Genomic DNA, 13,066 nt, shown 5'->3' on the forward strand with positions numbered 1-13,066 from the left:
ATCATCACAAGAACATCTATGATCAAATTACTAAATCTAAGAGTTTCTAAGAAGCTAAAAATATGTAAAAGCTAGTCTATGCCGGAACTTCAAGGCATCAAGACATGAAGAGGAAGATCCAGTCCAAGCTAGAAGCATTAGCTCACCCTGATATCCGGAGTAATGAAGACTGGCTAGAGTTACTGTTGAGTCGAAGATGACGGCACGTTTGCTGCACTCCACAAATAACAAAAAGAAAACAATAAAAGTAGGGGTCAGTACAAAACACGGGTAGTGAGTAGATATCATCGGCCAACTCGAAATAGAAAATAATATATATTAAGCAATATCATAAAATCAAGTATAATACTCAACATGTAGCAACAACAAGTACTATATCATTAACAATTACCGTCAAGTTCACACATGAGAACTCAAGCCTCAATACCATACTCATTTGGGAATTTGATTTATTAAATTGAGTATATTAGCATCTTGCAAGATTTGTTATATTTATTCCCCTCGTGTCGGTACGTGACACTCCGATCCATATAATATCCTGGTGTCGGAACGTGACATTCCGATCCTCATTCTATCCTTGTACCGGAACGTGGCACCCTATCCATATACTATCCTGGTGTCGGAACGTGACACTCTGATCCTCATTCTATCCTGGTACCGGAACGTGGCACCCGATCCATATACTATCCTGGTGTCGGAACGTGACACTCCGATCCTCATTCGATCCTGGTACCGGAACGTTGCACCCGATCCTCTATCTCTATCCTGGTACCGGAACGTGGCACCCGATCCCCTAATCTCACCACTTTCGTTCATCAAGCCCTCTTTTATACCAAGGCGTCATCATTAACAAAGTAGATTAGGGTTTCTTTTCATGATTTGGGATTCAATAGCTTTATCATGCTTATTTATTCATAATTACATAATCACATCATTCATGCAAGCATACAATTAAGCATATAGAAGGGTTTACAATACTACTAACACATATCATTCGCTATTAAGAGTTTACTACGAATAGCATGAAATAACCATAACCTACCTCCACCGAAGATTATTGATCAAGCAAGGAATTTCCCAAGCTTTGTTTCTCTTCGTTTCTCCTCTTTCTCGTTCAACTCTCTCTCTCTCTCTCTCTCTTTGTTCTTTCTATTTTCTTTATTCAAACCCTCTTTATTTTACCCTAATTAGTATATAATTGAGAATAAAAGATGGAAATAATAACTCACTAATTAACTTAAGGTTACCTCTTTTAACCCCCAAGTAATTAGACTTATTAACATTAACCCTCTAACTTTATAATTAAAGTAGGAATAGTCCAAAATGTCCCTTAAAACGTATAAAGAAATCCGACCCAGACTGGGATTATGCAGTCTGTGACGGCCCATCGCGCCTGCGACGGTCCGTCCTGCAGCTCCGTCACAGACTTCAGAGACTCAATTTCTCTGAAGGGTCTGTGACGGTCCGTCTCACCTGTGACGGTCCATCCTGCCATTCCGTTACGAAGTTCAGAGAGTTGATTTTCAGTACCCAATTTCAGATTTTCTAAGTGTTTTGAAACGAGACCCTGCGACGGTCCGTCATGCCCATGACGATCCATCATGGGGTCTGTCGCTTCTGCCAGTTTTTCCAGAATTGAAATCTGCTGCTCAAAACGACTAAACAGGTCGTTACAATAGATACCAATTTACCCATCGTTCGTCCCTGAACGATCACAAGAAGGAAAACAAGGGCGAAATGGAGTACCTGAATCTGTAAACAGTTGTGGGTATCTTTCTCGCCTATCAGCCTCTTTCTCCTAAGTGGCTTCTTCAACGGGTCGATTCTTCCATTGAACTTTGATGGATGCAATCTCCATTGATCTCAACTTGCGAATTTCACTATCTAGAATGGCAACAGGCTCCTCCTCATAAGTCAAATTTTCCTCAAGCAAGACCGAATCCCAACGAATAATATAGTTTCCATCCCCATGGTATCTTTTCAACATCGACACATGGAATACCGGATGCACTCCGGACAGCCCTGGAGGCAACGCTAACTCATAAGCCACCTCCCCTACTCTCTTAAGTACTTCAAATTGACCAATATACCTTGGGCTAAGTTTACCTCGCTTACCAAACCGCATCACCCCTTTCATTGGCGAAACCTTCAATAAGACTTGTTCACCCTCCATAAACTCCAAGTCTCTAACCTTCTGATCTGCATACTCCTTCTGTCTATTTTGCGCCGCTATAAGCTTTTGCTGAATGGATTTCACTTTCTCTAATGAATCCCTCAAAAGGTCAGTACCCCAGGGTCTAACCTCAAATGCATCAAACCAACCAATGGGGGACCTACACTTCCTACCATACAATGATTCAAATGGAGCCATATCAATGCTTGAGTGATAGCTATTGTTGTAGGAGAACTCTGCTAAGGGTAAGAAGCTATCCCACTGACCACCAAATTCTATCACACATGCGCGAAGCATATCCTCCAATACTTGAATCATTCGCTCAGACTGACCATCGGTCTGAGGATGGAATGCAGTACTAAGGTCCAACCTAGTACCCAATTCCGCATGCAATGTTTTCCAAAACATAGATGTAAACTGTGTACCTCTATCTAATATGATGGAGAGTGGAACCCCATGCAACCGAACAATTTCTGAGACATAGATTTTGGCTAACTTCTCTGCATTGTAAGTCACCTTGACCGGAATGAAATGAGCAGACTTAGTTAACCTATCAACAATCACCCAAATACAGTCATACTTACCCATTGTCCTTGGAAGACCAACCACGAAATCCATTGCAATCCTTTCCCACTTCCATTCAGGAATGGGCATTCTCTGAACTGTTCCTCCGGGCCTCTGGTGTTCATACTTTACTTGTTGACAGTTTGGACATTTGGCAATAAAATCCACAATATCACGCTTCATTCTACTCCACCAAAAGTGTTGCTTTAGGTCACGGAATATCTTGGTTGCACCCGGATGTATCGAATACCTTGAACTATGAGCCTCTGTCAGAATAGTGTTGATCAAATCATCGACGCGGGGTACACATACCCTCCCCTTGATTCTCAAAACACCTTCCTCATCGATTTGTGCTTCCTTAGACTCTCCTCACAATACCTTACCTTGGATTCTACTTAGTTTCTCATCATCAAACTGTTTTCCCTTAATATTGTCAAGAAAAGAAGATCTTGCTTCCACACAAGCCAACAATCCTCTGTTCTCATTTACTTCTAACCTCATCAAGTCGTTAGCCAGAGTCTGAACCTCTTTAGCCAATGGACGTCTAGAAACATGCAAGTGAGCTAGACTTCCCATGCTCCCTGCCTTTCTACTTAAGGCGTCTGCCACAACATTAGCCTTTCCCGGATGATACAAGATAGTGATGTCGTAGTCCTTCAGTAGTTCCATCCATCTCCTCTGTCTCAAGTTCAAATCTTTTTGAGTAAAGACATACAGTAGGCTACGATGATCCGTGTATACTTCACACTTAACCCCATATAAATAGTGTCTCCATTGCTTTAATGCAAACACTACCGCGGCCAATTCCAAATCATGAGTTGGATAGTTACGTTCATGCACTTTTAATTGTCTTGAAGCATAAGCAATCACATTCTTCTCTTGCATTAGCACTGCACCCAAACCCGAATAGGATGCATCACAATAGACAATGAAATTCTTACCTTCCACTGGCAAGGTGAGAATTGGTGCAGTAGTCAACATAGTCTTGAGCTTCTGAAAGCTTTCTTCACACTCATCTGACCATACAAATGGAACATTTTTCTTAGTCAAGTTCGTCAATTGGGAAGCAATGGAAGAGAATCCCTTGACGAATCGACGGTAATAGCTCACTAACCCTACAAAGCTCCTTATTTCTAACACATTAGTAGGTCTTACCCAATTCTTCACTGTCTCAATCTTAGAAGGATCCACCATCACTCCATCCTTAGAAACTACATGCCCCAAGAAGGACACTGCATCTAGCCAAAACTCACACTTAGAGAACTTGGCATAAAGTTTTTTCTCCCTCAACATTTCCAATACCATTCTCAAATGGTCCTCATGTTCCTCCTTACTTTTAGAGTATATCAGTATATCATCAATAAATACGATCACAAAGAGATCCAAATATGGCTTAAAAATCCCGTTCATCAAACTCATGTACGCAGCAGGGGCATTCCTAAGACAAAAAGACATCACTACAAATTCGTAATGCCCATACCTGGTTCTAAAAGCAGTCTTTGGCACATCCGTTGCCCGTATTTTCAATTGATGATAGCCGGATCTCAAGTCAATCTTAGAGAAGACACAAGCACCTTGTAACTGATCGAACAAATCATCAATGCGAGGAAGAGGATACTTGTTCTTTATGGTTACCTTGTTTAGTTGTCTGTAGTCTATGCACATTTGAAAACTCCCATCCTTCTTCTTCACAAACAAAACCGGAGCACCCCAAGGAGATGCACTTGGTCTAATGAAGCCTTTGCTCAACAACTCTTGAAGTTGGGCCTTTAACTCTCTCAATTCGGCGGGAGCCATTCTATAAGGGGGTATAGAAATGGGGCGAGTACCCGGTTCAAGATCAATACAGAAGTCAATATCCCTTTCCGGTGGCATACCAGGAAGATCTACAGGGAACACATCCAAAAACTCACGGGCTACCGAAACTGACTCAATCGAGGGTACTTGGGTAGTGTCATACTTGAGATGTGCCAAGAAAGCTAAACACCCTTTACTAACCATTTTCTTAGCACAAAGAAAGGAGATAATACGCACCGGATTGGAAGTGTAGTCACCCTCCCACACTAACGGATCTGTCCCAGCTTGGCTAACGTCACTGTTTTAGCATTACAATCCAAGATCGCAAATTGCGGAGAAAGCTAAGTCATACCCAGAATTACATCAAAATCAACCATTTCTAAGATAACCAAATCTACATAAGTATTGCTCCCCACAAAGTTCACCAAACAAGACCTATATACCTTTTCAACTACCACAGACTCTCCCACCGGAGTAGAAACACGAATAGGCATGTCAAGTAATTCACAACGTAAATTTAGACCATTAGCAAATGAGGAAGATACATAAGAAAATGTGGATCCAGGATCAAACAATACAGAAGCCATGCAATCACAAATCAAAAGATTACCTGTGATGACAGCATCTGATGTCTCCGCTTCAGATCTCCCAGGAAAAGCGTAGCAATGGGCCCCATTACTCGTCTGTCCGTTGCCCCTACCATGTTGTGATGTAGTGGCTCCAGTATGCCCATCGCCCCAGCCGTTTTGGTGACCACCATTACCTCGACCACCGCGTCCTCCAGAATGACGGCCTCTTCCATAACCACCCCTACCTCTAGCTATTGGGGGTCGGTAACTCTGTTTTGGACAATATCTCTTAATATGTACAATCTCCCCACATCCATAGCACTCTCTGGGTTCATGCATAGGTCTCTCAGGGAAGTGTTGACTGGTCTGAGGTGGACCCCCAACTACAGTCTGTAGTGAAGACTGAATCGGTCGGACTGAGTAACCTTCGGAACCCTGTCCTCTAGGGTAAGAACCATTAAACTCACCTCCCTTTCAAAACCTTTTTGATGTCGATGTCAAGGTGAAGTCATCGGGCTTCACTCCTTCCACCTCTATCACGAAGTCTACCACTTCTTGGAAGGATTTTGCCGTAGCCGCTACCTGTAAGGCCGAAATCCGCAACTCTGACCTCAACCCCTTCACAAACCGGTGAATCCGCTCTTGTCGACTGAAACAAAGTTGAGTGGCATACTTGGATAGTGCGCGAAACCTAGCCTCATATGCATTAACCGACATCCTACCTTGCTCTAGGCTCAAGAACTCATCCCTTTTCCTATCCCTCAAAGTCCGGGGGATATACTTCTCCATAAACAAGCTAGAGAATGAGGCCCAAGTCATAGGTGGTGCCTCTGTTGGTTGACACTCAAAATGAGACCGCCACCACATTTTGGCATTCCCTTGAAACTGATAACTCACGAACTCAACACCAAACCATTCTACTATACCCATCTTGTGTAGTAGCTCATGACAGTCAACCAGAAAATCGTAAGCATCCTCAGATTCAGCACCCTTGAAGACTGGAGGTTTCAATTTCAAGAACTTACTGAAAAGTTCATGCTGATCATTTGTCATTATCGGCCCAGTAGTCAGACGTGGAAACGTGCCTATGTCCAATGAGGCATCCATACGAGGAGCCATAGTAGCCGCATGTTGCACCTCCGGAACCTGAGGTGCTGGTGCACAAAACACTGGAGGTGTCTGGCCCTGATCAGATAACCCACTAAGATAAGCGAGAACCTGATTGATCATCTCTGGGGTAGGTTGGGGTGGCAATTCATCATTTTGCACTTGTTCATTCTCCCCTTCCTCACCCTCTCTTACTACTTCCTCAGTCGGTGGAGGAGTCACCGCCCTAGCATCAGATGGGCTAGGTACTCGTCCTCTCCCTCAAGAGGACGTCCTCCCACGACCTCTACCACGGCCTCTTGCCGTTACTCTTCCTCGAGCCACAGCCCCAATGGCTGGCTCAGACGTTTCTTGTCTTGCCGGTGTTGGTGTTGGCGCAGTCGTTGCTCTAGTTCTAACCATCTGCGAAATAGAGTGAAGATGGTCAGATACCAATTTGTATCACCTTGATACCAATTGGATTCAAGTAGTAGCACGAAAGAAAGAAAGAAAGAATGGAATTTTCCTAAAGTCTTATAGCTCCTCAAAGAAAAGTAAAGGCGTCCCCCTACCGTTCCTTAAGACTCTACTAGACTCGTTCTTGTGTGATGAGACTAACAAACCTAATGCTCTGATACCAAGTTTGTTACGACCCAAATCGGGGCCGCGACTGACACCCACACTTACCCTCCTATGTGAGCGAACCAACCAATCTAAACCTTAACATTTCAATGTAATATCAACATAAAGTAATGCGGAAGACTTAAACTCATTAATAAAAACCAATTCAATAACTATTATTTCCCAAAATCTAGAAGTCATCATCACAAGAACATCTATGATCAAATTACTAAATCTAAGAGTTTCTAAGAAGCTAAAAATACGTAAAAGCTAGTCCATGCCGGAACTTCAAGGCATCAAGACATGAAGAGGAAGATCCAGTCCAAGCTAGAAGCATTAGCTCACCCTGATATCCAGAGTAATGAAGACTGGCTAGAGTTACTGTTGAGTCGAAGATGACGGCACGTTTGCTGCACTCCACAAATAATAAGAAGAAAACAATAAAAGTAGGGGTCAGTACAAAACACGGGTACTGAGTAGATATCATTGGCCAACTCGAAATAGAAAATAATATATATTAAGCAATATCATAAAATCAACTATAATACTCAACATGTAGCAACAACAAGTACTATATCATTAACAATTACCGTCAAGTTCACACATGAGGACTCAAGCCTCAATACCATACTCATTTGGGAATTAGATTCGTTAAATTGAGTATATTAGTATCTTGCAAGATTCATTATATTTATTCCCCTCGTGTCGATACGTGACACTCCGATCCATATACTATCCTGGTGTCAGAACGTGACACTCCGATCCTCATTCTATCCTGGTACCGGAACGTGGCACCCGATCCATATACTATCCTGGTGTCGGAACGTGACACTCCGATCCTCATTCTATCCTGGTACAAAAACGTGGCACCCGATCCATATACTATCCTGGTGTCAGAACGTGACACTCCGATCCTCATTCGATCCTGGTACCGGAACGTGGCACCCGATCCTTTATCTCTATCTTGGTACCGAAACGTGGCACCCGATCCCCTAATCTCACCACTTTCGTTCATCAAGCCCTCTTTTATACCAAGGCATTATCATTAACAAAGTAGATTAGGGTTTCTTTTCAAGATTTGGGATTCAATAGCTTCATCATGCTTATTTATTCATAATTACATAATCACATCATTGATGCAAGCATACAATTAAGCATATAGAAGGGTTTACAATACTACTAACACATATCATTCGCTATTAAGAGTTTAATACGAATAGTATGAAATAACCATAACCTACCTCCACCGAAGATTAGTGATCAAGCAAGCAATTTCCCAAGCTTTGTTTCTCTTCGTTTCTCCTCTTTCTCGTTCAACTCTCTCTCTCTCTCTTTGTTCTTTCTATTTTCTTTATTCAAACCCTCTTTCTTTTACCCTAATTAGTATATAATTGAGAATAAAAGATGGCAATAATAACCCACTAATTAACTTAAGGTTACCTCTTTTAACCCCCAAGTAATTAGACTTATTAACATTAACCCTCTAACTTTCTAATTAAAGTAGGAATAGTCCAAAACGTCCCTTAAAACGTATAAAGAAATCCGACCTAGACTGGGATTACGCATTCTGTGACGGCCCGTCCTGCTGCTACGTCACAGACTTCAGAGATTCAATTTCTCTGAAGGGTCTGTGACGGTCCGTCACAACTGTGACGGTCCGTCACAACTGTGACGGTCCGTCCTACCAATCCGTTACGAAGTTCAGAGAGTCGATTTTCAGTACCCAATTTCAGATTTTGTAAGTGTTTTGAAACGAGACCCTGCGACGGTCCGTCGTGCCCATGACGGTCCGTCGTGGTGTCCGTTGCTTCTACCAGTTTTTCCAGAATTGAAGTCTACTGCTCAAAACTACTAAATAGGTCGTTACAAATACAATATAACATAATAGTTATTTCATGTTGAAACAAGAATCATGCCGAAAAGATGAACGTGCATTCGGAGTTTTGCAACCACATTTTTCAATTTTTGTAGGACCGTCACATTTTGGAGAAAAGAAGTGCTACATGATATAGTTACTACATGTATTATACTGAACAACATGATAATTGAGGATGAACGTGATCTTAATGCACCGATTCAGGTTGTTGTAGAGGCTCAAACTCTAACGACAAAAAACGTTGTAGATGATTATATCTGATTTGAACTACTTTTAGCTAGACATAAAAAAAATAAGAATAAAAATTTTCATTTTAAACTCAGTTTTCTATTAATAGAGCATCTATTGGAGCATTTTAATTTAAAAATACAACAGATAATGAGAATTATTATTTATGCTCTTTATTTTTTTATTATTTTGATATTATGTACAGTGTATAACACTTACAATTAATATATTATGGATTATATAAAGTCATTTATTAAGCGTTTAATATTTGTAATTATTTCTTAGTGCAATATTTTTATTATTTTATTAGAGAATCATCTCGCGCTTCGTGTGATTTGTATTGAAGAATTTAGTATGGATATTTTTATTTTTGAATTTTTAAATAGCATAATATGATTTTGAAAAAATGAGTTGTTATTAGTTTATTTTTGAAATATAATCTAAAACAAAAAAATTATAATTTTTATTCTCAAGTATTTTTGCAAAATTTCTAAACTTTTAGAATCAAAATAAAATGAACAAAGAATTATAAAAGAAAAAAAAGGAAAATGTCAGCCAAAAAACTGTGTGACAGATTTTTATGCAAGTATGTTACTACTATTATGCAGAATAACCGATGGTAAATGTTACTAAAAGTAAAACCTTTCATATTTAATGTATTAAATTCAATGTAACTTGTTTTTTAAATATCAATACTATTATTTTGTTGCTCATTTTTCAATACCAATAAATATTGCATTGATATCTATATTTTTCTTTAAAAAATGTCATATGATAAAGCAAAAATAAATAAATTATGGGATGACATTTTATTAGCAATATTTATATTTTAATTCTAACATGAGGAAAAAAAATTAAATAATCAGAGAAAAAGATTATATTAATGATAATAAGAAATTAAAAGTCTTAAAAAAGATTAATGAAAGAAAATTAACGGTATTGACTAAAGAAATTAAATGTTCTTTAATTGAAAGACTATTCTTTCACTTTTCTCTTCATTTAAAGAATTTCTTAAGTAATACTATTTTTTTATATTTTGGTTAATTTTTAATTATTCTATATCAATTTGGGAAATTATAAAAAAATATATATATGGAACAATTGAAATGAAATAAAACTAATAAATAAAAAAAAAAAATACATTGTCACGATCTAGATCGTCGTGATGGGTATCCACGCTAACCCTGTTGTGAGAGAACCACTACAATCCAACTAAGTATCTAAACTAAATCTAAGGCAATTAAGTTACAAAAGCAAGTTAATTAACTAAATAAATGTGGAATTCAAATACCTAGAATCTAAAAGTCAATGTACCAAAATATCTAACAAGATCCATATATCTAACAAGAAGTGATACATCCCCAACTAATGAATTACTCGACTATCTAGAACAAATGTCTAAGGCCGGAAAGGGTGGACAGATGAAAAATAATCTGATGGAATCCCAGACAAATTGGTTCACCTTTGAATTCGAGCAACAATCACTAATCTCTTAAGTGAGGTCTGTCAATAGCCGCTTGAAGATGTCATGTACTCAACAAAAATGAGAGCAAGTGCAGAATCAGCACACAACCACAATGTACTTGTAGGATAACGTGGTTATCCACTAGTGTAGCATAAACAAGTCAAGAAACACTATAATCACATGCACATATATCAACATATTCAACATTATGAACATGAAGAATCAATAATACATTTCACATTTATCATCACATCATTGGTCCTCTTACAAAATTCAAACCCAAATAGTTAGTGTGCCAGAACGTGGCAATCGATCCCAATCAGTTAGACGAAACAGTGGAATCCAAACCTAGGGAACATGCCAGAACGTGGCAATCTGATCCCCATTCACACACCACAATCACAATCACAAGTATATCATCAAGATCATACATTTATATCATGTTTCATGGTTACATCATGTATCCATATCATTACAACAAGTGCGATCAACATTGCAACAATCACACACATACAAGTATCAGTATGAAGTAAGAACACGCATACATCACACAAATATAAAATAACAATCATAACCTACATCAAAATAAGCTTGAAACCTAAGAAACTTAATCCTTCCTTTTTCGAATTTGTTCCACTTGTTCTTGGTCTATAAAAAATCAATAAAATACAGACATCAACCAAAAATTGCTAATTACCCGAAACTATAACAATTCTATTGATCCTAGATCAAACTCATGATCCCAATCAACCAGTTTAGGGTTATTTCCACCATATAATCAATATCAAATCCCGTCCCCATCATTCTTAACACATTCTATTATGTTCTACAGATTGAAAATATAATTTGAGGGATGAAAAGCTTAGCTTTAGCCTCAAGAATGGTGAAAATAATTAGAGATCACATGGGGTCATTCCTTATCTGTAAAAGTCAAAAGTTCCAAATAAGATCTTTTAGGGGTTTATTAACGACATTATGTAGAGTCTGGTCCACCAGAACGACACTCATCCCGTCACAGCGGCAGCACCAGAGTGGAAGAATTCCCCGCTAGGGAGGGATTCTTAAACCATTGAGTTCACTTAAGAATTTCAAAAACCCCATTTCACAACACAACTCTAATCCACGATGCTCGGAAAATACCCTTTATGCTAAGTTAAATTCTGAGAGATCTATTCACTCAAATTAAATTCTTTAAAGTCGTACGAGTTTGTTCATGAGTTATCTAACTAATCATACAATTAAAATCATAAATGTTTCACCTGATTGCTATCAGATTTCTGTAGACTTAAGTGACTCCGATTTTCTCAAAATCCTGAAAAGGTTGGGAAAATCCAAATAATACTAAAAAGTTTTTCCAGAACCAATTTCTCCATTGGAACTTCTTTAACGACGAAAATAGGTCGTTACAATAGATGTAAATTTACCCATCACCCGTCCCTGAATGAGAAAACTTAAGAAAAATAGACTAAGGAAAGAAGGTGGTATTACCTGATTCGACGAACAATTGAGGATACTTATGTTACATGTCCATCTCGGTCCCAAGTAGCTTCCTCGACTGGACGATGCTTCCATTGAAAATTCTTTGACTTAATCTCCGTGGTCCTCAACTTTTGCAATCACGATCAAGAATTTCAATCAGTTCCTCCTCATATTGGAGGTCCTTGTCTAACGTAACTGAGTCCCACATAATGGTATACTTCATGTCACCATGATACCTCTTCAACATAAATACATGGAATACCAGATAACCATTTGATAAATTAGGAGGTAATGACAACCTATACTCTACCGATCTGACACATTCAAGAATCTCAAATTGACCAATATATCTAGGACATAGCTTAAACTTCTTACCGAATATCATCACCCCTTTCATGGGTGATAACTTAAGAAGAACATTCTCTCCAGTATGATATTCCATGTCTCTTACGTTATGATTCACATACTTCATTTGCCTACTCTATGCTGCTAAAAACTTATCTTGAATACTCCTAACATTATCTTGAGCATAATTCAGTAAATCGATCTCCAAAGGTTTCACATCTCTATCCTCAAACCAACCTATCGGTGATCTACATCCCCTCCCATATAATGCCTCAAATGGTGTCATATTAATGCTGGAGTGATAGCTATTGTTATAAGAAAAATCACACAAGGGTAAGAACTTATCCCAATGCCCGCCAAAATCAATCACACACGCTTTCAACATTTCTTCCAACACTTGAATAGTCCTCTCTGAATGTCCATCCGTCTATAGATGAAAGGTTGTACTAAAAGACAGTTGGGTGCATAATTCATCATACAATTTCTTCCAAAACTTGGAAGTGAATTAGGTACCACAATCTGAGATGATGGAAATGGGCTCTCCATGAAACAACACTATCTATTTAACATGCAAATTTTGTCTCACTTAGTAAATCTATCAACCACTTCCCAAATAGAATTGAACTTTCTCAATGTCTTGGGAAGACTAACCACAAAGTCCATGGTTATTCTTTCCACTTGTATTCAGGAATTGACATCTTCTAAAGCAAATATGTCAGCCTTTGATGCTCATATTTCACTTGTTGGCAATGTTGAAATGTTGCCACAAATTTTGCCAACGTCTTTTTTCATACCCAACCACCAATAAGTTAATATTAGATCTCTATACATATTGGTCACACATGGATGAATAGAATATATTG

Source organism: Solanum lycopersicum, chromosome 12 (assembly GCF_036512215.1).
Source record: "Solanum lycopersicum chromosome 12, SLM_r2.1".
Lineage (NCBI taxonomy): Eukaryota > Viridiplantae > Streptophyta > Magnoliopsida > Solanales > Solanaceae > Solanum > Solanum lycopersicum.